This window comes from Gopherus flavomarginatus, chromosome 1 (genome assembly GCF_025201925.1).
Source record: "Gopherus flavomarginatus isolate rGopFla2 chromosome 1, rGopFla2.mat.asm, whole genome shotgun sequence".
NCBI classification, from domain to species: Eukaryota; Metazoa; Chordata; order Testudines; family Testudinidae; genus Gopherus; species Gopherus flavomarginatus.
Window position 1 is genome coordinate 28,993,745 of NC_066617.1, and position 27,879 is coordinate 29,021,623.

Genomic DNA, 27,879 nt, shown 5'->3' on the forward strand with positions numbered 1-27,879 from the left:
GAGAAAGTGTGTTGTGTAACCCTGAGAGCTTTAAAATGCTCTGCTGTTGTAGCTCCTTTCTGGACAGTCCCCGCCAGCATACAAGCATGTACTTGGGCCTGGTCTACACTACAAACTTAGTAGGAAATTAGATGGAAGCTGCCTTACATCAATCTAATAATGTATATGTCTACACTACCAGGTCCCTTCTGCCAGCCTAACTCACCTGCAACATCAACATAATTACTCCACCTCCATGAGACGTGTAGTGCTTAATTAAATGTTGATAGGTCGACAGAGAGGCAGTGTAGATGCAGCTGTGACATTGCACTCCATATGTTTTATGGAAATATGCTTATGAGTGTGAATACGATGTAACTGGAATATGCCTTATGCAAAAGGTCTCTTGTAAGGCATTACAAAGCTTATAATCTACTGAATATATTCCTCCTATTAGTATGTATGTATAATTCTTGTATCTGAAGCTAGAAATACGAAATATAACTCTGAGGTCCTATTGTAATTTGTTAGGATATGTAAGGGTTAAGTAAAGACCTGGGAAATCGCTAGTGTGCTGGCACGGTATTAGGGAGTAAAGGCACAAGCAAGCTCTATTTCTCCACTTGATAGATAAGTGCTACCTCTCTCCCTTCCCTTCTCCTTGTTAAGGATTGATAAGCGTTGCCACTGCATAAGGAATGTGGGGATCTAAAGGATACTTTTGTGTAAAGCAATATTATCTCCCTCCTCCCTTCCTTTCCCAGCTATATAAATGAGCTCGGGGTCATGGCCCTTTCTTCCCTTCCCTGCAAACTGCTGATTAAGGGAATTTGTGGCTGCAATTATTGCAAAGAAATGTATCTTCAAAGTAAACATTATCTGTAGAATATGCTAATCGGGGTGGGGATAATTTATATTCAGTATATAGCTATTAATATTCATTGTATGGGTATTCATAGACTCATAGACTTTAGGGTCAGAAGGGACCAATATGATCCTCTAGTCTGACCTCCTGCAGAAAGCAGGCCACAGAACCCTACCCATCCACTTCTATAACAAACCCCTAACCTATGTCTGAGTTATTGAAGTCTTCAAATTGTGGTTGAAGACCTCAAGCTGCAGAGAATCCACCAGCAAGTGACCCATGCCCCACACTGCAGTAGAAGGCGAAAAATCTCCAGGGCCTCTGCCAATCATATTACTCAATGAAGGTGTTGGGGGTGTTGTAGTAAATGTAGATATTTACATACTAACTTAGATATAAACAGTGTGCTGTAACTAATTCAGTGCTTACTCGACAAATGGGTCGAGGGGAACAAATACCACAGTAAAGAAGCCTGTTTACTCAATCCACCTCTGGGTCAGCCTGCTCATTCTCTAACATAATTATGCAAAGTGTGGGCCATGAACAGTGGTTTAGAACCTTGATGGCTTCCATTGACTAGGTTGTAAATGGCTCTGTTTACTTACAAACCTTCTTGTGTACTTGTGGGCCAGCCCAGGAAGAATGGAGGCTGGGGTCTCATAGGACATGTGATCACGTCACCTGATACTGGAATCCATCTTAAATCTGGTACTTTTCCATTTAAAAGGGGAGTGGGGACCCAGAGACAAAAGATTCCTGCCTTGTGCCAAAGCTACAAAAGGGGGCAGAACAGAACAAAGGAGGCGGCCAGTCTTGGGAACACCCCTGCTTTCCACCTAAGATGACTGCTGGAACTAACAAGGACTGTACCAGGGGAAAGGATTGGTCTCAGACTAGGAAGGAATCTAGTCTGGGAAAGAAGCTTATTGGAACATTTCTGAGGGTGATATATTACCTGTATTCAGTTTCCTAATGTATTAGGCTTAGACTTGCATACTTTTGCTTTATTTTGCTTGGTGATTTACTTAGTTCTGTCTGTTATTATTTGAAACCACTTAAATCCTACTTTTTATTCTTAATAAAATCATTTTTGTTTATTAATGAACCCAGAATAAGTGATTAATACCTGGAGGAGCAAACAGCTGTGCATATCTCTCTATCAGTGTTATAGAGGGTAGACAATTTATGAGTTTACCCTGTATAAGCTTTATACAGAGTAAAACAATTTTATTTGGGGTTTGGATCTCGTTAGAAGCTGGGTGTCTGGGCGCTGGAGACAGGTAAACCTGCTGAGCTGTTTACAGTTTAGTCTGCAGCTTTGAGGGCGTGGCCCAGACCCTGGGCCTGTGTTGCAGCAGGCTAGCATGTCTGGCTCAACAAGACAGGGTTCTGAAATCCCAAGGTTGCAGGGAAAATGGGCTCAGAGGTAATCTCAGCATGTCAGGGGACAGTCCCAAGGGGGTCTTGTGACCAAACATGTCACAGCAACGTTGTGTAAGTTGACTGAATTGGCCTCCAGATGTCCCACAATGCTCTGCTGTGACCGCTCTGTAGATACTTTTCAACTCCGCTGCACAGCAGCCAGGTACACAGGAAACAGCCCCTCCCCTGTTAAAGCCCTGGGAAGTTTTGAATTCCTGTTTCATGATTGATCAGCATGGAGAGTTTTATGTGCATCTGTCCACATGTGCTCCGATGCAGGTTCCTCACACATTGCAGCACAGGGCCCATCACCTATGCTGCTGGGCCATACTCACCACGGCTGGAACAGCAAACCGGTTCATTGAATATCTAGGGACTCTGATTATATTCTGGCTTGCACTAGAGTGTAAAAACAGGAGTGATTTTTAAATAGCAACCTTGTACTAGACCAGGGGTCTCAAACTCAAATGACCATGAGGGCCACATATAGGGTGACCAGATCACCCAGGTCAAATATCAGGCAGAGAGGGGGTGGCAGGGGCAGTGGGGAAAAAAATGGCAGCAGAGCAAAAAAAAAAAAACAACAAAAAAACCCCCCACCCCGATTCCTCCTCCCTCCGCAAGCCCTGGAGGGAGGCCTGGGAGACTCAGGGGAGAACGGGGCCGGGGTGAGTGTGAGTCCAGGCTGGCCCAGAACACGCAGGACTCAGGCGCAGCACCTGGAGGAAGAGTAGGGGATGGCCTGCGGGGCCAGGCCGTGGCTGTTCTCCCCACCTGGGCAGCGGGACTCGGGAGCAGCCGCTGCTGCAGCTCCCACTGCCGCAGGGGGAGGAAGTGGCGCTGGCCAAGCTTGGCGGCGGTGGCGGCTCTGGTGCCCACGAACCCCCTGAGCCCGGGCCTGCTGTGGGCACCCAGCAGCGCACACGCTGTGCGCTCCCAGCCCCTGGCCAGTCGCATCTGGGCTGACTGCCCAGCTGATGCAATCCCGCGGGCGGCCCCGGAGTGGGGGCAGCAGGCCCCAGCCCCCCCATCCCACTTGGGTCCTGCAGGGGAACGAACGGGGCTGGGCTGCTGATGCCTCCGCCGCGGGATTGCACCAGTTGGGCAGCCAGCCCAGATGCAACTGGCCAGGGGCTGGGCGCAGCGTGCGTGCTGCTGGGTGCCCGCAGTAGGCCGGGGTTCGGGCCCGTGTGCCAAAGCCGCAGCCGCCGAGCGCCACGTGCTTGGCCACTTCCTCCCCCTGCGGCAGTGGGAGCTGCAGCAGCGGCTGCTCCCGAGTCCCACTGCCCAGGTGGGAAGAACAGCCACCGCCCGGCCCTGCGGGCCGCCCCCCACTCTCCCTGCCCGAGTCCTGCCTGCTCGGGGCCAAGCTGGACTCACACTCACCTCGGCCCCGCGCTCCCCTGCGTCTCCTGGCCATGGCGTGCTTGGCAAGAGGTGGGGATTTGGAGAGGGAGCCGATGGGGGCGGAGTCGGGGCGGGGGAGGGCGCGAGCCCTTCCAGGCTCCGGAGCATTTGCTTGTTTGTCCAGTGTCCCGACCTAGCATTGGTTGGGACGCAGGACAAACAAGAAAATATTGAGACAGTCTCGATAAAATTGGGACGTCTGGTCACCCTGGCCACATGAGGACTAATACATTGGCCCAAGGGCCGCATTTACTGACACCTCCCCCTCACCACCATCGGCCCTGCTCCCACTCCACCCCTACCATGAGGCCCTGCCCCTGCCCTGCCTCTTCTCACCCCTTCCCTGCCCCCATTCCAACCCCTTCTCTGAAATCCCCACCCCAACTCCGCCCCCTCTCTGCCTCTAGGGGGTGCAGGAGGGGTGTGGGGTGTGGTGGGGAGTCGGGGTGCAGGAGGCCACGGGTTCAGGGCAGGGGGTCAGGGTGCAGGATGCAGCAGGGTGCTCAGGGCAGGGGGTCAGGGTGCAGCAGGGGCTAAGGGCAGTGGGTTGGGGTGCAGGAGGGCTGCAGCGTGGGCTCAGGGCAGAGGGTTCGGCTGCAGGAGAGGTTTGTGGGGCGGGCTCTGGCCCAACACGCACTGCGGGCAGGGCAGGCTCCCTGCCTGCCTGCCTGCCCTGCCCCCGCGTTGCTCCGGGAAGCTGACACAACCTGGGGAAGGAGGGGTGCACGGGTGTGTGTGGCTGTTGCTTCAGGCAACACCCCCAGCAGCTCCCATTGGCCTGGTGCGCGTCAGGCTGGAGCTGCTCTAGGTAAATGCTGGAGGAGGGCAGCGGGGGCCCACAAGGAGCTTGCGGGCCTCAGAAAATAACCCCACGCGGGCCGCGTGTTGGAGACCCCTGTACTAGACCCAGGGCATGCACTGACAATGATTGCCTTGTGCTTTGCATATCTTACAGTGGAAAGCTTTGCCTTCAGCACATCCTCCACACTGGCAGAGAGGCTTCTGCAGATTAGAAGACGGAAAAAGAGAGCAAGCGATTACATGTTCAACAAGATTATGAACACCTCTAGAACAGCTGACACCAAGCTCAGAGCCTGGAGGCTTTCATTGAAAAACTGGACATGGACAGCAGGAGAGTAGCACAGGTGCATGAGCATGCCACACAGGATAAGATGCTGCCGATTATGAAGGACCAATCAGGCATGTTGAGGCATCTGGTTGAACTTCAAGAAAAACTGCTTGAGGATAGACTGCTTCTGCAGCTTCTGCAGAACAGCCTGCAAACATTGTCCTGTTCCCAATCCCCTTCCCCCAAACGTTCCAGGAGGCAGGATGTGTGTGTGTGCGTGCGTGCGTGTGAAGTTCAGTATCCCTTCCACTCAACACCAGGGGAGAGTACTAAGAACAGATGGCAGCCATTCGAAGACAATTGATGGGCAAGACTTCTGTGCCTTCACAGACAAGCTAAGTTCGTTCCTCCCCTCACAATTTTATCACACCATTTGCCCAAAGTTAAATTATTTTCCTCTTTTTCCAGTTTCTGTATGTTTGTACAACAAAAGTTAAGGTTGCAAGAATGAAATACTCTTTATGTATTCCAAGCATGGGAGTTGGAGGGGGGTGCAGGGGAGGTACAGGGAAACTGATGCACTGGAGGGTCTGGCATGGTAAGGCACAAAGCAGATAAGCAGCACACATTACTGTGGCTCGTTACTGAAATGGGTTTTCAAAGTCTCCTGGAGACTCACAGCTCCTTGCTGGGCTCTTCTTATTGACTTGATCTCTGGCTGCTCAGAATTACCTGCCATCTTATCTGCACCCACACCCCACCCCTGTGGAAACTTCTCTTCCTTTGCTTCACAGATATCATGGAGCACACAGCAGGCAGTGATAACAATAGGGATATTGCTTTCACTGAGGTCTAACCTAGTAAACAAATTGTGCCAGTGACTGTTTAAATGTCCAAAGGCACATTTCACCACCATTCTGCACTTGCTCAGCCTATTGTTGAACTGGTCCTTACTGGTATCCAGGTGGCTGGTGTACAGCTTTATGAGCTATGGGAGTAAGGGATAGGCTGGGTCTCCCAGGATCACTATTGGCATTTCAACGTCATCAATTGTTATTTTGCGATCTGAAAAGAAAGTCTGATTGCAGCTTTCTGAACAGACCTGTGTTCCTAAAGATTCACGCGTAACGCACCTTTTGTGACCACCCCACGTTGATGTCACCCTGTGATCCACCAGCTCTTGAAACACCATTTAAAAGTATCCCTTTCAGTTTATGTACTCTTTGGCAAGGTGGGCTGGTGCCAAGATAGGGATATGCATGCCATCTATTGCCCCACTGCAGTTAGGGAACCCCATCATGGCAAAACCATCCACTATATCCTGCACATTGCCCAGAGTCACTACCCTTCTTAGCAGAAGTCGATTAATGGCCCTGCCCGCTGGGATCACAACAGCTCCCAAAGTGGATTTACCCATTCCCCATTGACCAGTAGTAGTCTAGCGTTGCAAGCTTCCACACGATGATCGTCACTTGCTTCTCCTCTGTCAGAACAGGTCTCATTTTAGTGTAGCTGCGCATCAGGGCTGGGGAAAGCTCTACACAAAGTTCCTGGAAAGTGGCCTTCCACATTCAAAAGTTCTGCAGCCACTGCTCATCATCCCATACCTGCATAACAATGCAATCCCATCAGTCAATGCTTGTTTCTCAGAACCAGAAATGATGCTCCACTGTGTTCAGTGGCAGTGTGCAACTGCCAGCAGCTACCAGGAACTGTTTAGTTCTATGGCTTGCAGCATGGCTACTTGAATGATATCGCAATGTTCTGCGCAGAAGCTCCTGTCATGGCTCTGGAAATACTTCAGGATAAGGTGTGAGTTGTTTGTAATGCTCACAACAAGAGTGCACAGCTAAGTGGGTCCACGCTTTTCAGGCTATGGCGGTTGCACGGCTAAGCCAGTCTTTCAAAAAAAGGCACGGACAAGTATGAGCTGTTTGCCGTTGATATGGGGGAGGAAAGGAGGGAGGAAACTGCATCATCAGAGGTCGAAGTCATGTTCCCATTCCCCATTGCGATGTTTTGGTCCCACGAGGCATTGCAAGCCCTTCCCAAAACCCCTTGCAACTAGTTGCACTGTGGGATAGCTACTCACGGTGCACTGCTCTGTGCATCTATGCAAGCGCTGCTAGTGAGGACACACTCCACTGACAATAAGCATGATGTGGACACGCCCAGCAAACTTAATTACTGTAGGGCTGGATGTCGACTTAAATTAAGTCGACTTAACTTTGTAATGTAGACATGTTCTGAGTGTCTGTGTGTTAAGCAGCCCTGGATCAGCAACTCTGACTCCACCACAGCCACATTCTGATCTTCACCAGGCTTGGTTACCACTAGCCAAGTGACCCTAACACACCCCTAGTCCCAAATTTTCCCAGAACTGTCTGCCCTGAAATGTCCAGCCTTGTTCTGGAACATTTAGGGAAGTCATTAGGTCTGTTGCTCCTTTAAAGATATAAAAAACTCATAGCAGTTTGTTGCTTTAACTGAAGTTCACAATTGCTTAAATTCTAACACAGCACTGGGTTGGTTGAAATTAAAAGTTAAACGAACAAAAAGGAGAGGATTTTAAGTGAGTTCAAGTGTAAGAGATAAAGTCAGAAATGGTTACAATCAAATAAAAGTGAAAAACTCTTGTTAGTGGCTAAGACTTAACAAAATTACTGTCTTAATTCAAGGTAAAATTCTTACCACACTTTCTTCCTCCAAGATGGCTGACCATCCCCTTGGTCAGGAACTCTCACAAAGTCCAAAGTGCTCAGTAACTTTGTCTTCTTATGTGAAAGATAACTTCTTGTTTTTAACTCCTCTCTTTTATAGCCCAGTGAACTTTTGAAATGTATCCTTAATGTTCAGTGCCCCTGTTGTGGGGCAAGGTGTCATGGAGTCTGACGGAGAAGGTTCCATGCTGGTTTCTTCCCCGGCAGTGCTTTCTACAATGCACATTGATCTGTCCCTTCAGCTTCTGATATGCCAACGAATGGCCACTTGACTGTGATTGCCAATTGTCTGTGCTTGTACCTGGATGGAGGTGTTAGCCTTTCTTTTGAAAAAAACTGTTTACCCACTCTTCAGACTTGTGTGGTTCAAACACATTTTAGCCTCATATTTTCTTCACATTTGTACAGTCCTTTGGGTATTTACCATACAGGCACCCCACAAGAACATTAATGATCAGCGTGTTATTGGTTTTCCAGTGATACCTCACACAACACCTATCAGATACAGATTATGACATGAGTGAATTGGGGTATATTGAACTGGTCAGGCCAGCTGAAACCCACTGCCTGAAACCAGTGAGCTCCTTGACCTCTGGCATTGGGATATTGTTAGGGTCAAACCCTCCCCATTCCAGAATTGCTGCAGGACAGGCTAGCATAGAGAAGAATCCACTGGCATTGGTGCTTTCGGTGTTGGACATTAAGGACAGCACCCACTCAAACAGCTTCCTTGGCTTCTGCTGCTCCTGCTCCTTCATCCTTCCATTGTGCATCTCCCCACCTCCTTGCCCGGACATGAACCAAAAGCACCAGACGCCCAAGCATTGCTAACACACCAAGGGATTTTCCACTTAATGCAGCCTGAATTATAAATCCCACTAGCTATGTAGGACATTATTTAATGCTGATGTAAGCAGTCTGAATGACATCTAGTGATGAGCTGTGGAAGAGGACTTCAGGAGCTGATCTCATTTGCATGGGCACACCCACCTTGCCTAGGTACTCAGCATGATGGGATTGCTTGCCCAAATGATCACTTTTGGCTGGTGTTGGAACCCCAGTCACCTTCTTATTAGGGCAGGACCACTAAAGCATTGTTATCCTTGTTGTGTTAATTGAGGGCAGCAGAACTGTACCTGATATACCCTGATGGACTCACCCTCAACTAAATGGCACTCACTAGGCAGGGGGCATGGGTTCCAAAGGCCAGTGAGGTGAGGTAGTTCTGTCAAAGGGGTGTAGACATCATTTGATTCTGCTTTCTACTGTGTAATAAAAGAATTAATTTAGACTCAAATTGAGAGCCTTGTTACATGATGCAGAGCTGAAATCACTGATACCTAGGTCTAAGTATTAGACTGCTTTGGGTCAATGTCACTGATGCAAGAGACAGTCCAATGTGAATCAGCAGTTAGGTTTCCCCACTAACACCTGAGAACTATGTTAAGGGTTGGGCTTTGAAGACATCTTTGTGAGCAGGTGGTTGGCAGAGTGGCTGGTGGAGAAGGATGGCAAGTAAGTGCCTAAGCAGCAGCATGAGTAAGGTGCCTCCTTTCCCCCTACACCCAGGGTGGGAGGTGAACTCTGCAGATGCATCTTTAAACTCTGTGTCTGTACTGACCAAGGAAAGGAACTGTGAGTGGGGTGTAGAGAAGGGATGGGCACATTAAAGGGACTTTGGGTTGCTGGACTTAAGAACCTGAGGGGAAAAGGATACTGCCCAACTTACTTGGGGGTGGGTCTTTTGTTCACAGTTTATGTTTATGAACCCTGTTTGTGATGTTTTCCCAAATTAATTAAGTTTTACTTCCCTCCTTTTATTATTCTTTTTTTGTGAGACTCAGACTCTGTGCCTGCAAGCACAAGGGGAAGTATTGCCTCTCAGAGGTGCCCAGGGGGTGGTGTGTAATTGTCCCAGGTCACTGGGTGGGGGCTTGAGCCAGTTTTGTGTTGTATTGTTGAAAAGGAACCCCTAGATACTGAACCTGGCCCTTGTTGCTGCCAATTCTGACTGGCAGAAGTGTTACACTAGTACCAGTATAACATAGTTACAAAGAGAGTTAATTACATAGCTATGGACTTATTCTTGCTAAGCTTGTCATCCCAGCTTTGAATAAGATTGTCAGCAGCTACTAGATAAATCCTAGCTAGAATAAATCACTAGCTCAAAGTGTCTATAAACTAGGGTAAAAGTTTTTTATGTGTGGATGGTAGGAGAGTTTGGGTTAAAACCTGGGAAAGAATCTGGGTTAAGTCTGCAGTGAAGATATACCTACAAGGGACAGAAACTTTCAAAGATTTCATAGCATGCCTTCTAGGGCAAAGAGACAGTGTAAGTCATGTGTCCTCCTCCCTATATCAAAGGCCCTGTGCAACAATGACCTTCCCTTCTCTGAAAAGGTTGGTTCGGGCTCCCAGTAGAGACCCTCAGTACTACTCTTTATATGAAAAACTCCTTTCTTAGGGTTTATATATCTGTATCTGCAGTGCTACTAGTCCCTGCTGGTCTAGGACCTTATCTCTGATCTTCCATGGGGCAGCATATTGCAGTGGCTCTAGACCACCTACGTCACGGTGAGAGCTTGGATTTGTTAGAATAGCAATAGATTTGTTGGATATTGTGTATATTAAAATTTAACAATTTATTTTTTAAAGTGATCAAATTATTCAATTGCTTTTGCTCGGCAGACAGTAAAACTCAACATAGCTATTTCAGATTTCTCCCCTCATATTCTAAAGCGTAGTGTTTCTCAAACTGGGGTTGCCGCTTGTGTAGGGAAAGCTCCTAGCGGGCCGGGTCGGTTTGCTTACTTGCCCTGTCCGCAGGTCCGGCCGATCGCGACTCTCACTGGCCACGGTTCGCTGCTCCAGGCCAATGGGAGCTGCTGGAAGTGGCGCGGGCTGAGGGACTTACTGGCTGCCGCTTCCAGCAGCTCCCATTGGCCTGCAGCGGCAAACCACGGCCAGAGGGAGCCGCGATCGGCCGGATCTGCGGATGGGGCAGGTAAACAAACCAGTCCGGCCCACCAGGAGCTTTCCCTACACAAGCGGCGACCCCAATTTGAGAAACACTGCTAAAGAGGATTACCTTTCATTCCCCCTTTCTCCAGTGATTCCTCTGTGTGGGCTTTCTAGGCCTGTCCTCCAGTTAAAGGAATAATCACTGTTTGTATGTCAGCAATTCACCACATATATTTAAACACTCAGAAGCTGAAGATAGTTCCATCCTTATAGTTCCTCTTTTAATTATAGCTACTCTTCCTATAAGGAGGAGGACTGTGATAGTACCTTCATTTTACGATCCTATTTTCAGTGTCTTGCTACTTTACAAGACAATTATCACTTGGCCTACAAGTTTTGTTCTTGGTATCAGTCCAGAAATAGTATCAGAGGGGTGGCCGTGTTAGTCTGGATCTGTAAAAGCAGCAAAGAATCCTGTGGCACCTTATAGACTAACAGACGTTTTGGAGCATGAGCTTTCGTGAGTGAATACCCACTTCGTCAGATGCATGTAGTGGAAATTTCCAGGGGCAGGTATATATATGCAGGCAAGCTAGAGATAATGAGGTAGTTCAATCAGGGAGGATGAGGCCCTGTTCTAGCATTTGAGGTGCGAAAACTAAGGGAGGAGAAACTGGTTTTGTAATTGGCAAGCCATTCACAGTCTTTGTTTAATCCTGAGGTGATGGTGTCAAATTTGCAGATGAACTGAAGCTCAGCAGTTTCTCTTTGAAGTCTGCTCCTGAAGTTTTTTTGCTGCAGGATGGCCACCTTAAGGTCTGCTATAGTGTGGCCAGGGAGGTTGAAGTGTTCTCCTACAGGTTTTTGTATATTGCCATTCCTAATATCTGATTTGTGTCCGTTAATCCTTTTCCGTAGTGACTGTGCAGTTTGGCCGATGTACATAGCAGAGGGGCATTGCTGGCATATGATGGCGTATATTACATTGGTGGACGTGCAGGTGAATGAACCGGTGATGGTGTGGCTGATCCGGTTAGGTCCTGTGATGGTGTCGCTGGTTTAGATATGTGGGCAGAGTTGGCATCGAGGTTTGTTGCATGGATTGGTTCCTGAGCTAGAGTTATTATGGTGCGGTGTGCAGTTACTGGTGAGAATATTTTTCAGGTTGGCAGGTTGCCTGTGGGCGAGGACTGGCCTGCCACCCAAGGCCTGTGAAAGTGTGGGATCATTGTCCAGGATGGGTTGTAGATCCCTGATGATGCGTTGGAGAGGTTTTAGCTGGGGACTGTATGTGGTGGCCAGTGGAGTCCTGTTGGTTTCTTTCTTAGGCTTGTCTTGCAGTAGGAGGCTTCTGGGTACACGTCTGGCTCTGTTGATCTGTTTCCTTATTTCCTCGTGCGGGTATTGTAGTTTTGAGAATGCTTCGTGGAGATTTTGTAGGTGTTGGTCTCTGTCTGAGGGGTTAGAGCAGATGCGGTTGTACCTCAGTGCTTGGCTGTAGACAATGGATCGTGTGATGTGCCCGGGATGGAAGCTGGAGGCATGAAGGTAGGCATAGCGGTTGGTAGGTTTTCGGTATAGGGTGGTGGTAATGTGACCATCACTTATTTGCACCGTGGTGTCTAGGAAGTGGACCTCCCGTGTAGATTGGTCCAGGCTGAGGTTGATAGTGGTGTGGAAGCTGTTGAAATTGTGGTGGAATTTTTCCAGAGTCTCCTTCCCATGGGTCCAGATGATGAAGATGTCATCAATGTAGCGTAGGTAGAGAAGGGGCGTGAGTGGACGAGAGCTGAGGAAGCATTGTTCCAGGTCGGCCATAAAAATATTGGCATATTGTGGGGCCATGCGGGTGGCCATAGTGGTGCCACTGATCTGGAGATATATATTGTCATCAAATTTGAAATAGTTGTGTGTGAGGATAAAGGCACAGAGCTCAGCAGCCAGTTGTGCTGTGGCATCATCAGGGATACTGTTCCTGACAGCTTGTATTCCATCTGTGTGTGGGATGTCCGTGTAGAGAGCCTCTACATCCATGGTGGCTAGGATGGTGTTTTCTGGAAGGTCACCAATGCATTGTAGTTTCCTCAGGAAATCAGTGGTGTCACGGAGATAGCTGGGAGTGCTGGTGGCATAGGGTCTGAGTAGAGAGTCCACATATCCAGACAGTCCTTCAGTGAGAGTGCCAATGCCCGAGATGATGGGGCGTCCAGGATTTCCGTGTTTGTGGATCTTGAGTAGTAGATAGAATAACTCTGGTCGGGGCTCTAAGGGTAGGTTGATTTGTTCCAGTGTTAGTGTAGGGAGTGTCCTGAGTAGATGGTGCAGTTTCTTAGTGTATTCCTCAGTGGGGTCTGAGGGAAGTGGCCTGTAGAATTTGGTGTTGGAGAGTTGTCTGGGAGCCTCCTTTTGGTAGTCAGACCTGTTCATGATGACAACAGCACCTCCTTTATCAGCCTCTTTGATGATAATGTCTGGGTGGTTCCTGAGGCTGTGGATGGCATTGTGTTCTGCACGACTTAGGTTATGAGGCAAGCGATGCTGTTTTTCCACAATTTCTGCCTGTGCACGTCGGCGGAAGCATTCAATGTAGAGGTCCAGACTGTCATTTCGACCTTCAGGAGGAGTCCATGTGGAGTTCTTCTTCTTGTGCTGTTGGTGGGAGGGTACCTGTGTATCAGTGCGCTGTTCAGTGTTGTCCTGAAAGTATTCTTTGAGTCGGAGACGGCGAAAGTAGGCTTCCAGATCGCCGCAGATCCTGGATCCAGTCCAGAAATAGTTTTTTTAGGTGCAACTTCATCTCTGCATTCTTATGCTTATTCATTCACCCTCTGCCTAAATACCTTTGAATATCTGTTCCATATCTCTTTAACTTCCTAGGGGAAAAAAATCTCTGCCTGAAATTTCTCATGTTTGGTATATTCTCAGAGGATTTTTTTTTAAAGTTTCAGAATATTTGGCCAATGGCTTTGGAGAGATGAGAGTTTGAAAAATCAGAAGTTTCTGATTTCTGAAATATTTTGGGAACATCTGTCACAGCCAGGTTGTGGGCAGCCATACCTAGTGGTCAGAGCCAGATCCCCACTCATGTGACAGGAATCAAGTTTCAGCTGGGTCAGGATAATGGGAGATCAGAAGCAGGTGACAAACTGGAGATCAGGACCACATGTCAGGAACCAGCCAGGCCAGGCCAGGTCAGGATACCAGGAGTCTGATGCAGGAGACAAACTGGAGAGTAGAACCACTAAGGTCCTGGGTAAGCAGCTGTCAACAGGCTGCTGGGTGGACGGTTGGAGCGTGGCTGCTCCTGCAGACTTGGGGTCAAGACTTCATCTCTCAGAAATGACTTGGTCTATAAACACCTTATTTGTTTTATTAATCCATCATCTATTAAAACTATTGCCTTTCATGATCACTTTGGAAAGCTGCATGGTTAATTTTGGAGCTATTTGCTACAGACTTTTGAACATCCTTCTTTAAACTATTTAACCTATTCATTAAATTTTCTGGCTCTAAAAGTAATAGGATTCCTATGCCGCTGCACTTTTAGGACTTGTCTATATGGTGTGCTAGTCTGCACCGCAGGGGTATAAATTCCAGTGTGCACTGATAAATGATTGATACAAACCAGAGTGCTTTTACCTAAAAGTACTTTTCATTAGGTCAGGCTTCCGAGGGTCCTCCTTCGGCCCAGCTGCTGGGGAGTTTAGCTGTCAGTTCCTTGCCTCAAGAAAAGCTTCCTTGGACTGCTCCAAAGTGTTTACTTTTACTTAATTTTATATAGCTAACTCTCACAAAACACCTAACTCATAGTAATCCCTAGCGGGTCACCAGTTCTTCTAGCTTCAGCAAATTGCTCATGATCTTTTATCAAAAAAACATTCCTGGTATTTCTAGCCATAATAAACTTATATGACAGAGGCACCCAAATCCAAGGTCACCATCCATTTACTCTCTTCCATTCTCATGGTCTGTTAACTTTTCCCCTCCTCCCATTCTGATTTACAAAACTGCAGACTACAGCTGTTTGGCCTTGGCTCTCAGGGTCCTAAAAATTATTCCTAGCTATGTGGTATTTGGTTTTCAGCTACTGGTGGCTAGACACACAAAATAGCTGACTGCAGTAATGTCAAATTGTGGGGTTACATTATTAGTTATATAAGTGAAAAATATCAAGCCAATTGATACCAGCTGATGCAAAGATGTGTAAATTACACTTAATCAACCTAGTTCTCTGTGCCCCAGGGGGATTCACACTGAGGAATGGCAGGTGGTGTTACTGCTGCTCTCCTCCCTTGGAGTTTTCCAATTTATGCAGACAGCTTTAGCTCATGCTATGGGCTCTGCAGAAGCATCACTAGAAGAGCAGGTTCAGAACATTCCCTGTGCATGTCACCTTCCAAGAAAAGCATTATATTCCTACTACCGCTGTACCCCTCTCCTGATGTAATCAGTGGATTCTGTCCCTGGAGCCCTGTGTCTGGGAAGCCCATGTAAATCTGAGCTGACTCTGGGGCATGACTTGAGATAGTTGAAATTTTCCAACAGAACAGATTTCCATCAGAAAACTGTTGATGGGGCTAGGAGGAACCATATCTATTTTTGTGTCTGTATAATGCCTAGCATGACATGTCCCTGATCTTGACTGGGGCTTCTGGGCACTTCAGAATGTAAGTAATAAATCATAAAAATATTACTGAAGATTTTTGGGGTCCATGGCTGTGTTTGGCATTATAATCCCCACTGGAAAAGAAATAAAGAGAGCCTCCAACACTCTGGTTCCTCCCTATTAGAAAAGATGGGGATCAATATGAAAATTGAAAGGTGGATAAGGAACTGGTTAAAGGGTAGACTACAACGGGTTGTACTGAAAGGTGAACTGTCAGGCTGGAAGGAGGTTACTAGTGGAGTTTCTCACGAATCATTTTGGTACCAATCTTATTTAACCTTTTTATTACTGATCTTGGCACAAAAAGCGGGAATGTGCTAATAAAGTTTGTGGATGACACAAAGCTGGGAGGTATTGCTAACACAGAGAAGGACTGGGATATCATACAGAAAGATCTGGATGACTTTGTAAACTGGAGTAATAGTAATAGGATGAAATATAATAATGAAAAGTGCAAGGTCATGCATTTAGGGATTAATAACAAGAATTTTAGTTATAAATTGGGGACACATCAGTTGGAAGTAAAAGAGGAGGAGAAGGACCTCGGAGTATTGGTTGATCACAGGATGACTATGAGCTGTCAATGTGATATGGCCGTTAAAAAAGCTAATGCAGTTTTAGGATGCATCAGGCGAGGTATTTCCAGCAAAGATAAGGAGGTGTTAGTACCGTTATATAAGGCACTGATGTGACCTCATCTGGAATACTGTGTGCAGCACTGGTCTCCCATGTTTAAGAAGGATGAATTCAAACTGGAACAGGTTCAGAGACGGGCTACTAGGATGATCCAAGGAATGGAAAACCTGTCTTATGAAAGGAGACTCAAAGAGCTTGTCTTGTTTAGCATAACCAAAAGAAGGCTGAGGGGGGATATGATTGTTCTTTATAAATATATCAGAGGGATAAATATCAGGGAGGGAGAGGAATTATTTAAGCTTAGTACCAATGTGGACACAAGAACAAATGGATATAAACTGGACACTAGGAAGTTTAGACTTGAAATTAGACAAAGGTTTCTAACCATTAGAGGAGTGAAGTTCTGGAATGGCCTTCCAAGGGGAGTAGCAGGGGCAAAAGACATATCTGGCTTTAAGGCTAAGCTTGACAAGTTTATGGAGGGGATGGTATAATGGGATAGTCTAATTTTGGCAATTAATTTAGCAAGTGATCTTTGATTATCAGCAGGTAAGTATGCCCAGTGGTCTGTGACGGGATATTAGATGGGTTGGGATCTGAGTTACTATAGAGAATTCTTTCCTGGGTGCTGGCTGGTGAGTCTTGCCCACATGCTCAGGGCTTAACTGATCGCCATATTTGGGGTAGGGAAGGAATTTTCCTCCAGGGCAGATTGGCAGAGGTCCTGGAGGTTTTTCGCCTTCCTCTGCAGCATGGGGCATGGGTCACTTGCTAGAGGATTCTCTGCAGCTTGAGGTCTTCAAACCACAATTTGAGGACTTCAATAACTCAGACATAGGTTAGGGGTTTGTTATAGAAGTGGATGGGTGAGATTCTGTGGCCTGCTTTGTGCAGGAGGTCAGACTAGATGATCATAATGGTCCCTTCTGACCTTAAAGTCTATGAGTCTATTAGTGGGCAGAGCGTGGACCTCTGGGAGCTCCTTTACTCAACCATCCTCTCTCGATGGAACTGAGAGAAACCGGGCTGAAGTATCCTCTCATTGCCCAGTTTCTACCCACCCTCATCTACTGAAATAAAGTCCTGGAAGCAAAGCCTCTTGTTTCTGTCCACTACAATAAATGGACCTGTATTCACCACATAACTAAAAGCGTCATTTGAAATTAAAATACAAATAAATTGAGATGATTAAGAAAGTTTTTATTCTTATTTTGTGTTTTCCTACATTCAGAGTTTGAATAATATTAAAAGCTTCATGACTTTGGGAAGAGCATTTTCCCCTTGGTCCCCGATGGGGATGCCCTGCACCCAGACGCTTGTCCTGGACTGGGTACTGGATCCCTGGAATTGGGCCTTAATGAATACTAGAAAAATAAGTATGACAGCAGAAATAGTAACATGTGAAAAGGAAAACAAACATCAAAAGTCTGAGACACGGAATTTGAAAAGACAGAGATTAAAACTGAAGAGACACTCATTTTCAGACAGACAAAAAGCTTTTTGTCATTTCAAAGGACAGCCCAAATTTCAGATGCACCAAGACATGGAATTGATCTAACAGAAAATGATATTTATATTACAGAAATTAATCCAGCAGAACTTTAAATATGATGGACTGATAATTTTCTTGTGTTTCTCAGCTGAGATCTTTCTTCCACATCATGTCTCATATTGGGTACCTGATAGGAGGTCTATGAAGATTGGTAGCAATTTGTGTTCTGTAATATACTTAGGGATTTTTTTTTTTTTACATTTCTCTTTCCTGCAGAGTTCTTAAAGTTATTTTGCTAAAGTAAATTATGACAGATGGCTGGAATTGGAAAAAGATTATTAACAATTACTTTCTCATAGTATAGCTCACTGAACATTTTTCCATCATGAATACATTTTTTAAGTCTGTTCTATACACATTAAGCCAGATTCTGAGCCCTGCTACAACTACTCTGTTCCGCTCCAGTGGTGCAAAGCAGCTGTAAAGCCATCTTAACAGTCCCTTGAAGATTTCCCTTGTGTAAGTGGAATACATGAGTGGTGTGGAACCAGTGTAGTGGTTCCTATATGCCCCTTTCCATTCTGTGGTGCAGGAGGCATGTCAGGGGAAGAGAAGAATGGTCATGGCATCTCTATGCCCCAGTGTCCTCTAGATGCCAGAATAGCTCCTTAGGTGACTCTGGCAGCCAATTAAACTTAGAGCAGCTGTTCCTAATTGAGTCTCAGGACCAGACCAGTCTTCCAGCAACATCAGGATCAGGGATCCTCCACCACTGAGCTATACAAAGTATGGAAAGTCCAGTCTCAAGGATCTGGCCTATTGATTCTTGGCATGCACCAGGTTATTCCTTTACAATCTCATTTTACAGAAAACACATTAATGATAGAAGGGGAGCTCTAAACTCTCTTTCCTGAGTTTATTAGAAAACTGATATTATTAGTTATTTGTATTGTGGTAGCCTCTAGAGCCCTCAATCAGGTATTGGGCTCTGTACATACATATACCAAGGACAGTCCCTGCTCCAGATGGCTTACATCTAAGTAAATGGTAATGGACAACAGGTAAAAATAACCGAGAGCCACGGGAGCATGTTGACAGTGAGATACAGTAGAACCCTTCTTTTATGAATTAACTGGGGATCGGGGAGTTAATAAAATTGAAAAGTTCATAAAATTTAACATCTCAGAATTAAAGTAGATCCTTAAGTTGCTGCATTGTGCATTGCTTTCTTCTTGTCTTCCAAACCACTGCGAAGTGATTTCCAATGCATCATTTTGTTATGCAATTTTTTTTCTTTTCCATTGGGAAAAATGGTTTGTATAACTGGTCATTGGTAAGACTGGTGTCTGTAAAATTGAGGTTTCTACTGTAATTATGATTAGTGTAATAAGCAGAGGTCACAGCACACAAGCTGCCTAGCCATTGCCAAGAGTTTTGTAGGCATCATGACAGAGAGGAATTTTAAGGAGGGATCTGAAGGAGGACAAGGTAGCAGCTTTGTGGATTTTTATGTGAATCTTCTTCCATGCATAGAGGGTGGCAAAGGAAAAAACAGGAAAGTGGCTGAAGGAAAACTGAACAGATGGCCAAAGAAGGCCTTTCTGCTGCATTCAACACTGTTGACTATAAGATACTGGGGTCTTGCCTGAGAGAGGTAGCCAGGGCCATACACTAAAATGGTTTGAGTTCTTCCTGGAGAGATGAACCCAACAAATAGTGATAGGAAACTGCACCTTCACCACTAGATCCCTCCATTGTAGAATGCTACAAGGATCAATTATCTGGTCCTATTCAACATCTACATGAAGCCACTAGGTGACAACTGATCAGATGACATGGATTCAGGTGACAGCAATATGTAGCTGACACACTGCTCTACCTACCCTTCACTGCATACAACTATACCACTACCACCAAGGTGGTCCTGTGCTTGGATGAGAGCAGCTCATAGATGAAGAACTGCTGATTGAAGCTGAGCCCAAGGAAAACAGAGGTGATACTACTGGGGAGAGAAAAATAGTTTGAAGAGTTAGCAGTCACATCTCTTTTGAGGCCCCATTTGGGGCCTTTGGTTGAAGATACATCCCCAAAACTGGTCAAGTCAGTTAGTAGCTTAGGAGCGCTCCTTCATTCCTCACAGATGCTAAGCTCTCACAAAGCAGCATCTGTGATGAATGCTTTGTACCATCTCTGGTTGTCTAGCAGACACTGTCCCACCATGGCAAACAATGACCTGGCCTCATTCACGCCTTTTGTCACCTTTGACTGCTAGATTACAGCAATGTAATATGCCTGGGCATGAAACCTTCAGTTGCTTAGGAAACTCCAGCTGGTGCAGAACACTGCAGCATGTCTCTTCAACAATACTGGCCACCACAAACACACAGAGGCAGATTAAGATTTATTGAAGCCCTGGGCGCAAAGAACATATGGGGTCCCCCACACCCTGGGGGCCCAGGAGTACCGGAATTGAGAGGTCCAGGACCATCCCCCCAACTTTTTAACATGGGTGTAGTACCCTTGGGAAGGGGCTGCGCTTCGCAGCGACAGAGCTGATAAAGTGATCAGCTTCCCTGCCACAAGGCCCAGACCCTGCTAGTGGCGCCACAAGCCTTTTCCCTTTGGGGGGCTGAGCTGGGCCTTAGCTCCCCCTCACCACCCAGCCCCTCCTCTTCCCCCTGAGACTCCACCCCTTGGCCAGGCCAGAAGGCAGAGCAGGGCAGTGGTAAGAGCCACCCAGGGAGCCCAGACAGCTGTGGGAAGCCCCAGACCCTCCACTTGCCCTGGGCAGTGCATCTTGTGGGGAGGGGACATGGGCATGCTCTCAGGCACCCTGGCCCCCACCCAGGGCAGGTGGAGGGTCCAGAGCTTCCCACTGCAGACCGGACTCCCTGGGCAGCTCTTACCACTGCCTGCCTTGGCCAGGGGAGCTGGATGCCAGGGGGAAGAGGAGAAACAGGGGGCAAGGCCACAGTTCCGGTGCCCCCCCCCCACTTCTACCCAAGTTCCAGTGCTCCTGTAGGAACCCCCAAATTGACCAGGAGCCCTGGGCATGGGCCCCATGGGCCCCTGCGTTAATCCACCAGTGCAAACACATCAAACTTGTCTTCTGCTCCCTACACTGGCTTCCCATGGAATATCAAATGAAGTTCATGGTCTCAGTCCTTATCTTCAAAGCATTCAATGGCCTAGAGGCCCAGGGTCTCTAACATAACAACTGAAGCTCTGGGATGAAGACTGTGATTGACAACTCTACTTCTCTGGCACCATGAAACTTTCTGCAAAAAGGGTAAAGCTTGTTTGTGCTGGAGGCAGAGCTTTTTCAGGGGGATGGCCCACAATTGCAGAATGAATTGCACCAGGAACTAAAGACCACAACAAACCTCCCTATTTTCTGCTCTAAGTGTAAGGCATATGTCTTTGACCTTGCCTCCTCTAACATACATAAAAGACCATCTGTATAAATATTATGAAACAAATAAATATATATAAATTTTAAAAAGTATAACAAAAAATTCCACTGCACACAGTTCTGTACATGGGGAGAGGATGACAGAACAAACACGGGACAGATATCAGTCATGTTGCTTAATGCACTACTAGGAAGTACTTGGATACTATTGTGATGAACATACATAAGAACCTACACAGAATAGAAGGCTGGCATCATGGGCAAAGTGCAGACAGAGATCAATGGCTTGATAACAAATAAAAGATGATAGGGTGAAGATATACTATGATGGGCCTTAAGAGTGAAGACAAATACAGTAGTTTGTTTCTGATGCAGTGAAAAGGGGAACAAGTGGAGAAAGGCAAAGAGAGGAGTAATGTAGTTGGCTTGACAAGCCATGAAGATGATCTTAGCAGCAGTGTGTGAAATGGAGTGGGGGCAGGGGCAAGATTACATTTACCAAGGCCAGAAAAGAGGATGTATTTAGTCCTGTCCACACTTTCAGTTAACACAACTTAAAAGTAAGTAGCATAGTTTGCTTCCACATGATGCAAGTTTTTGAAATGATGTTCAAATCTCTTTAATTTAAACATGGTTTATTTCCCAGATTCTTGAAGGCCCCCTTAAGAACTGAACTCACAACCCTGTTTAGGAGGCCAATGCTCAAACCACTGAGCTATCCATCCTCCTTCCAATGTTAGATGCATCTGATATGATTCACAGAGGGCCACTGTGGACAGTAACTGATGCATGGCATCCAGGACTGACTGACCATCCATTTCTCATATATTTCTATTTTTGCCCTCACCATAGTGTGTCTGTGCTGAACAAGTTAAATTAGCTCTGCCTGCTGGCTGGTTGTATAGGGCTAACTAGTGGAGTCTGGACATTATTTCTTCTGGGTTCTGGAAAGCTCTACTTTATTTTATTATTTTCTTGACTGATTACACTGAGAAAGCTTTAGCAAGGGAGTTGGACTGTGCAGTGTATTCTACCATAAGTCAGACTTTGGCTCAGTTTCATCTCCTCCATTAAATGTTTCCACAGCCAGTCAATCAGGATGCTTTGTCCCTGACTAGCATCTCTACACTGCACACTAAGCCCTGGCTTTGACCCAGGTTTGAGCCCAAATCCTTCTTCCAGTCACACACAAATCAGTCAGCAAGCACTCAGGACCTGGGTCAGTGCCAGAGTCCACTGTGACTAAGCTCTGTAGTTCTGCAGTGTGGATGCTGCTCAAGCCGCAGACCTGAGTCAGAAAGTCTGTGTAGTACAATAAGCATGCGTTAGCACAGCTACAGGCTCGGCCGTCCCTACCCATATGCAAAGTACACAGCTGTGTGTTGCTCCAGCTCCTGCTCTGCCTCTTCCCCATGGCCTCCAACTCTGCTCTGCCCCTGCCCTGCCCCCACTTCACCCTTTCCCCAAAACCCCTGCCCTGCCCCCACCCCACCTCTTCCCACTCCTGCCCCCACTCCCTTGAGGACTGCAGCAGGGGTAGGGCACCCTGCACTCACCGGCGGCAGTAAGTGGAGCAATCTGGTCCCAGCCTACTCTGTGCTGCTGGCTCCCAGCCATGCCACCGGTGAGTGCTGGGGGGTTGTTTCCCCTCTGCCCCCCAAGCCTGCTCCTGCCCCCCCCCAAGGCCTGGGGCCAACCTCCCCCTCGCAGAGGCCTGGGGCCCCACACACCCCCAGCAGGGGAGGAGGCTGCATAGGGCACCAAAATGGCTAGGGATGGCCCTGGTTACAGGTACATCTATATAGAAAGCAGGATGCTGTGGTAGAGAGTCTCAGAGCCTGGGTCTACAGACTGGTGCTCATGCTACAGCACTAAGAATAGCTGTATAGACATTTGGGCTCTGAAGACCACCACCCCAGGCCTCAGAGCCCAAACTACACACGCTTTGTCTTGGGAGCTTGCTAGACGTACCCAGGTCCAGCAATTGTAAGCCCAGGCTTACAGTGCAATGTGGTCACTCAAGTTCAGGCTTGGAAACACTGAGTCCACAAGCTCATGTCCCAGAGACCCAGGTATTCAATGCACTGGAGACATACCCCTAGTGGGGACAGAATTCAGGTCCTGCTGTTCTGAATGCAGCTGTTTTTATTCCGTTTAAAGGCAGCCTGAGGGTCTGTGCCTGTTTTATATGCTGGGCTACAGAGGGCAGTGGTGCACAGACAAAAACGCTAGATTGCAGGCCAGGGGTCGGCAACCTTTCAGAAGTGGTGTGCCGAGTCTTCATTTATTCACTTTAACTTAAGATTTCATGTGCCAGTAATACATTTTAATATTTTTAGAAGATCTCTCTATAAGTCTATATATTATATAACTAAACTATTGTTGTATTGTAAAATAAACAAGGTTTTCAAAATGTTTAAGAAGCTTAATTTAAAATTAAATTAAAATGTTGATCTTACACCGCCAGCTTGCTCAGCCTGCTGCTGGTCTGGGGTTCTGTTTACCTAGGCCAGCAGCGGGCTGAGCGGGGCCTGCGGCTGGGACCCCGACTGGCAAGGGGCCAGTAGCCAGAACCCCAGACTGGCAGCAGGTTGTGCGGGGCTGGTGACCAGGACCCCAGACCGGCAGTGGGCCGAGTGGCTCAGCCTGCTGCCTCTCAGGGGTTCCATCCGCCAGCTCCAGCCAGCCAGGATCCCGGCTGCCAGAGCCGCTAAGCCCACTGCCAGTCTGGGGTCCCGGCCCTGCCCACATACAGTGGGTACCTACCTTCTCCCTGGTTCTGACCCATTCTCTTCCTCTCTGCACTGAGCTAAGGGTGGGGGTGCACTAAGCACAGGGCTGGGGGTGAAGGAGCAGGCTGGAAGTTGGGGTGTAGGGTCTGGCCAGGAGCTAGAATGAAGGAGGGGGCTCAGGGTTGGGGCAGGAGGTTTGGGTGTGGAGTGCTTACCTGGGCAGCTCCCATTTGGTGTGAGGGGTGCAGGTGGGAATGGGGGTGGGTGGGTGCAGGACCTCCTGTTTGGTGCTCAGAGTGGGGTTGGGTATGTGGGTGGTGCAAGAGTCAGGATGTGGGGGGTACATGGGGTGTGGGGGGTGCAAGAGTCAGGGCAGAAGGATGGGGGCATGTGAGGGGGTGCAGGTGTCAGGGCATGGGCTGTGGGGGGTCTGGGTATGTGTGGGGGTGCCAGAGTCAGAGATGAGGTCTGGGGGGTGGGTGAAGGAGTCAAGCAGAGGGCTTGGTGTGTGTGAGGGGGGTACAGGGCTCAGGACAGAGGCCTGGGGGGCAGGGCTCAGGGCAGGGTGTGTGTGAGGGGGGGCCAGGGCAGAGGGCTAGGGTTGTGGGGTGCTCATGGCCATGGCAGGGGGCTGGAGGGGTGGCCATGGCAGGGGGCTGGAGGGGATATGCCCCAATTCCAACCCCCCCCCATCCCCAAGGCCCTGCCCCCACTTCTTCTCTGCCTCTGCCGGGAGAAGCAAGCATGCTGACTCCTCTCCTCCCACACCCTCTCCCTTGCAAGGGCCATGAGCTGATCAGCCGGCGGGGAGGAAGGGATGGAGGGGCAGGAACCTGGCACACTGCAGGAAGAGGCAGAGGAGCCAGCAGGACCAAGCTCCTGCCCCCTACCTCTGCAGAAGGGGGTGGGCGGGTGGAGGTGGAGAAGAGCAGGCCGGGCAGGATTTTTAATGGCATGCATGCCATAGATTGCCAACCCCTGTTGTAGGCAGTGTTGTTCTAGCTCTTTTGGCCCCAGGATATTAGAGAGACAAAGTGGGTGAGGTGACATCTTTTATTGAATCAACTTCAGTTGGTGACACAGATAAGTTTTCAAGCTTACACAGAGCTCTTCTTCAGGCCTGGGAAAGGTTCTCAAAAATGTCACTGCTAAGTACAAGGTGGAACAGATTGTTCAGCATAAGTAGTTTACACAGTCCCTTGAAACATGTGTTAACGCCTTATGCCAAACAATCTGTTCCACCTTGTATTTAGCAGTGACACTTTGAGTACCTTTCCCAAACCTGAAATAGAGCTGTGCATGAGCCTGAAAGCTTGTCTCTCTCACCAGTACAAGCTGGTCCAATAAAAGATATCACCACACCCAGGCCCCACCAACACCGTAACATGCTCACACGTCTTCATTGATGGGGTTAAATTGTTCAAAGTTCACCTGGAAATTCTCACTCATGCCAATGAGACATTCGAAATCTTTCAGGCTGTTTAACAACCTCCCCTCCCCGCACTGCGCGACAGCTAAACCATTGCCACAAAGCGCCAAGGCAGGAAAAGGCTTTCACTGAATCCAACTGGCAAAAGTCAATACTGGAAACGGGTCTTACAGACACGCAGTCCCCCTGCAGCTCTGACAAGGCCGCCAGGATGTTCCCTGCTCCCCGCGCCGCCTGAATGGGTAACAACCTGCACGTGGGAGCATCTGGGGATTATTTGCTTTTGTCCCCGAGCTGACGCGCGGGAAGGTTAAACAAGCCAGAGGAAGGGGAGAAGGAGACTGTAAATGTCTCAGGGAAACACTCGCAGCAAACCCCTTCCTCCGGGGAGCTGCTGTGCTACCTTGAAATGGCTGCAGCAGGAACGGAGGCTGGGCACCGCGGCGCCTTGTTTACCCCGGCCCGGCCGGCTCGTTGCAGCGGCGGCACCCGACGGCAGGAGGCCGGGCTGTGTGGGTGTCCGCAGGGGGCTGGGCCGATGACACTGAGAAGGGGGCTGGCTCCCGCTTGCGCCCTCCCCCGGCTCCGGACGGGAGCAGCAGTCACAGACGCGCGCTCCGGTCCAGGCAAGCCACGGCAGCAGCGCCTTGACTGAGGCCGCCCGCTGCAGAGGCCGAGCCCAGGGCGGACACGTGCGCCAGCTCCGGCCGGGGACCTGCTCCATGTGTTGACTCCCCGCGGCCGCTGCCGCCTCCTGGCCGCTTCCGGGCGCCGCCTCCTGCCGCTCGCTCTCCCTTGCCAGCGGCAGAGTCAAGCTCCGGGTAAGCGTCCCCCGCCGCCGCCTCGCCCGGCCTCGGGGCTGCCTGCCCCGCCGCCCGCGTGGGAGCCGGCCCGGAGGGCGACGCTCGTCCTGCAGGACTGTTTGCCCTAAGCGGGAGGAGCCTCTCCCCCCTGTAGGCGCGCAGCTTCCTGCCTGGCCACGCTCCGTGTGGCTCCCAGACTCCTCGTGGCGCTGTGGGGAAGAGTATGTGCCCGGTTTCTTCATCAGTGTTGGGCGGGCCCATAGATTCCCCCCCCCCCCGCCGCCGCCGCCGCCGCCGCCGCCGCCTCTCCCCCTTTGCCACTGCCACGTGTTTGCTCGGGGGTGAACAAAATCTTGGCTCACTGAGTTCTAAGCTGCACCCCATGGCTGCCCCTTACCTTCAGTGCGCAGACATGGCCCACAGAGTACAGACAGATCCTGCCCTGTGCGCCTCCGTGGCCAGGGATAGATGAAAACAACTCTCCTACTCCAAAACGTAACTTCCTCTCCAAAAAAACTTCCCTCCATTCTCATTAAGCTCCTTGCTGTAACCCCACTTCTCTAGTATAAATTGCCTATATAGTGCTAGGGCTCAGAGGCCTCAGTATAGATCCCATCCCCTCTGGAATCAACCCTTCTTACCTTGTTTTCCTCTCTCTCTTCCTTGAGTCCCCCACCCCCTCAGAAATCTGTCAGTAGGTAATGAGCTGTCTGCTGCCCTTCCTCACTGAATGAGGGGCTTAGATCCTTCCCAGTGATCATCCTGGCTCTATTTTTGATGCAAGTGGTTTCCGGAGCATGGAGCATTGCATGCTGGGATCTTTAGCCACTTGCATCTCTTTAGAAAAGATTAACACAACTGAACTCACTTCAGTTTTACAAAATATACAGGTCCACCAACAGCAGTTCCAAACAGTGAATAGCCCTCATGCATGCACAAGCCATGCCCACACGGATGCAGTCTGCCTGACATTTGGGCAGTGCTGGTGCCCAGCTAGCTGCTAGGCGTGCTCTTCTGGCATGGCTAGGGCTTCCACATGCCCATCCAGAAGGGTTGCCAACTGTCTAATCACACAAACCCAGAGACCCTTGCCCTGCCCCACCCCTTCCCTGGGACCATGCTCCTGTCTCACCCCTTCTCTGAGGCCCCACCGCCTGCTCACTCCATCCCTCTTCCTCTGTGGCTCATTCTCCCCCACCCTCACTCACTTTCACCAGGCTGGGGCAGGGGGCTGGGGTGCGGGAGGGAGTCAGGGTCAGCGCAGCGCTTACCTTGGGTGGCTGCCAAAAGCAACTGGCACACCTCTCTGGCAGCGGCTTCTAGGTGGGTGATCCAGGGGGTCTCCACTCACTGCTGCCCGCAGGCATCGCCAACATAGCTCCTATTGGCTGCTTTTCTCGGCCAATGGGAGCTGCAGAGTCAGGCGAGGGCAGCGCATGGAGACCCCCTCCCCAGGGGCCACTGGGATGTCAGCCACTTCTGGGAGCGGTGCAGAGTGAAGGCGGGCAGGAAACCTGCCTTAGGGTATGTCTACATCTACAATTTTGCAGCACTGGTTGTTACAGCTGTATTAGTACAGCTGTATAGGGCCAGCGCTGCAGAGTGGCCACACTTACAGCAACCAGCGCTGCAAGTGGTGTTAGATGTGGCCACGCTGCAGCGCTGTTGCACACCGCGGGGAAGGAGACCTGCTTGGAGGGGGGGTCGGGGAACGCCGGAGCACACCGCGGGGAAGGAGACCTGCTTGGAGGGAGGGTCAGGGAACGCCAGAGCACACCGCGGGGCTGGAGACCTGCTCGGAGGGGGGGTCGGGGAACGCCAGAGCAAACCGCGGGGAAGGAGACCTGCTCGGAGGGGGGGTCGGGGAACGCCGGAGCACACCGCGGGGAAGGAGACCTGCTTGGAGGGGGGGTCGGGGAACGCCAGAGCACACCGCGGGGAAGGAGACCTGCTTGGAGGGGGGGTCGGGGAACGCCAGAGCACACCGTGGGGAAGGAGACCTGCTTGGAGGGGGGGTCGGGGAACGCCAGAGCACACCGCGGGGAAGGAGACCTGCTTGGAGGGGGGGTCGGGGAACGCCAGAGCAAACCGCGGGGAAGGAGACCTGCTTGGAGGGGGGGGTCGGGGAACGCCAGAGCAAACCGCGGGGAAGGAGACCTGCTTGGAGGGGCGGTCGGGGAACGCCAGAGCAAACCGCGGGGATACCTGCTTATTCCATGGAGGTCAGCAAAAATGCTGGTGAGCATCTACACCTGATGACCAGCGCTGGTGATCCAGCGCTGGATC

General features: G+C 49.3%; 2 protein-coding genes across 3 annotated transcripts in view; one reads left to right on the forward strand and one right to left on the reverse strand.

Annotated features, from left to right (window-relative positions):
- The window catches only part of LOC127035616 (uncharacterized), a 147,199-nt gene that overhangs the window by 105,211 nt on the left and 14,109 nt on the right, over nt 1–27,879 (reverse strand). The gene's annotated exons all lie outside the window — the stretch shown is intronic.
- PUS7 (pseudouridine synthase 7) overlaps nt 25,409–27,879 on the forward strand; it is a 50,066-nt gene continuing 47,595 nt past the window's right edge. For both annotated transcript variants that reach the window (XM_050925695.1, XM_050925705.1), the window contains exon 1: nt 25,409–25,611. The gene's annotated coding sequence lies outside the window, so the exon portion shown is untranslated. The remainder of the gene's footprint in view (nt 25,612–27,879) is intronic.